Source organism: Lygodium microphyllum, chromosome 22 (genome assembly GCF_053477565.2).
Source record: "Lygodium microphyllum isolate KBCC chromosome 22, Lygodium_microphyllum_v1.1.10, whole genome shotgun sequence".
NCBI classification, from domain to species: domain Eukaryota; kingdom Viridiplantae; phylum Streptophyta; class Polypodiopsida; order Schizaeales; family Lygodiaceae; genus Lygodium; species Lygodium microphyllum.
In genome coordinates this window covers 61,867,690-61,870,294 of record NC_141156.1, presented here as the reverse complement: position 1 = coordinate 61,870,294, position 2,605 = coordinate 61,867,690, and positions in this window count along the sequence as shown.

The window sequence follows — 2,605 nt, the reverse complement described above, 5'->3', positions numbered from 1 at the left end:
TACTCATTTTACATGCATTTTTGAAGGAATTTTCAAATTTTGAATTTTCTACAATTTATTTCCCTGAATTTCCACTTTAAAAAATATCTCAAATGATTTCAGCAATATTGAAATTTTTGAAGATTTTTTAAACCAATTTTTTTGAGTTTAAATGAATTTTTGGAGTTTTTATGTGTTTTATGTTTATTTTTTTAAAATGTATTTTTATGTATTTTGCGGGTTGGAAAATAAAAGGCGGTACTCGGGCTGCGTGTGAATAGCGGAGCATGACTGCGTGTGAATGGCTGACTGCAACACTCCACTCCACGGACAAGTCAAAAGCCCGTCCTTGCGTGTGAATGCGCGCTAGCACACACGTACCCAGTGGGAAGACAACGGAGGAGAAAGGGCAGAAACGGGGGCTGACTGAGTAGGTTAAGTTAATTAGGTTAGCTTAGTCTGAGAAAGTCAATTAAGTTAATTTAGTTTGTTAAATCAATTAGGTTAGTCATGTGAGTTTAGTTTGTTAAGTTAGGTTAGTGTAAGTAGGAGGAGGAGGAGGAGGAGGAATGGCAGGCGCCTGCGGAGGGCGGCCGGAGCGAGGTGGAGGAGGAAAGGAAGAGGGGAAGGAGAATGGCGGGCGCCTGCGGAGGGCGGGTGGAGCGAGGTGGAGGAGGAAAAGAAGAGGGAAGGAGGATGGCGAAGATGGCGTGGCGGGACGTGAAGAGGAGGAGGTGACGGCGGCGACGGGAGGCCCAAATGGAAGGGGCAGGAAGCGGCAACCATGCGGCGGTGAAGGGAGGCAGGGGTGGCAATGGCTCCAATGGGGTGATGAAGAAAGGACGAGGACGAGACGACGACCATGCGGCGGTGAAGGAAGGGAGGTAGGAGGCGGCGATCAGGTGATGGGGAGGAGGGAGTCGACTGCAGCAGCGCCGACGGGGAGTAGGGGGAAGAGGAGATGGAGAGAGGTGACTGCAACGACACGGCGCAGGTAAGCAATTTTTGGTTTTTTTTGTTAATTTTAATCTTAATTTTTAAATTTTGAAATTTAGTTGTTTTTGTTTTGTTTGTTTGTTTTTTTGTGTGTGTGTTTTTTTTTGTTTTGTTTGTTTTGTTTTGTTTTTCTTTTGTTTAAAAGTGTTTGTTTCTGTTGTTTTTTTTTCCCTTTCTTTTGTGGTTTTGTTGGTTAGTTTTTTTTGTGTTTTTGTTTTTTTTTTAAAATATGATTTATTTTGTGTATGTGGTTTGTTGTGTGTTTGATTTTTTATTTGTTTTATTTGTTGTGTTTTTCTTGACTAAAAAGAAATTAAATGTGGATGTGCAAAAGAATGTACCCTGCCCCGCGCGCATGCGCAGGCGGGCCAAAATTTTTTTGCAGTGACAGCATCAAATGGGGCAGGGACGGTGATGCGCGAACCACAAACGCCACGGGGGCGTCCCGAGGCGCGTAAAACCAGAAACAGGCGCGTTCACGCGCGACACGAGAAACACAGTCACACGGCAAAAATGAATAAAAATTAATAAAATCCAAACCGTTCGTCGGATCGAAAAATTATAAGAAGGAAAAATGTGTCGGGAGACGAGGGGAAAATGATGGAAACATGCAACATGGGTTCCGGGACAAAATCAGGGTGTTCACATAGGAAAAACGCAAAAAACAAGCCCGAAAACACATACGTGTATTAATATTGAAAAATCCGTGCATTGGAGTGAAGGACAGAAAGAAGGAAAATTGTGCAAAACAATGTGTCCAACAACCCTATCATGGAAAAACACAGTTCCGAGTAAGATAGGACGCGTTCACATGGAAAAAACCCAAAAAAGAGCCTAAAAATAGACTCAAAAATTAATATGGGAAAAACAGTGCACCAGAATAGAGGATAGTAAAAAGGAAAAATGTCCGAAGAAAGGGATTCTTAGGGATGGCACATGAAAACTCAGTTTGAAAGGAATTAGGAGGGGTTCACATGGGAAAAACACAAAAAACACTCGAAAACACTCGAAAAAATTAATAACTAAAATTCCGACAGTCGGAAGAGGGAGGAGGAAAAAAGAAAAAGTGGGGGAAAGACCGAGAAGACATGACTGTCAAATTAAACTGGAATTCCGATGAAAATAGGGCAGGTTCACATGGAAAAAATATGAAAAATAGACACGAAAAGGGACCCAAAAACCTGCAAAAATTAATAAGAGATAAACCATGCATCAAAATAGAGGAAAATAAAAAGGAAAAATGTCAAGGGGAAGGGGTAGGACATGGCTGAAATATTAGATTAGGGTTTTGAAGCAATAAAGGCACGTTCACATGGAAAATTGTCCAAGTTACGGGAATTGCTTCAAAAATTAATAACTTTAGAACCGTCTGTCGGAACAGGGGTTGGTAAAAAGGAAAAATAGGCAGTTCAAAGGGACAAACATGACTGTAAGGTTGGATGGGGATTCCGGTGAATGTAGGATGTGTTTACATGGAAAAATCACAAAACAAAGGATAAAGAAAAATGGTCAAGGAACGTCTTCGAAGACAGGGTAAAATAGAACGAAAGAGTGGGGAAGGGACCCCATTAGGGTAAAATGAAGTCAAGGCGTAGATGCATGATCATAGCAGGGTATATACATGGGGGTA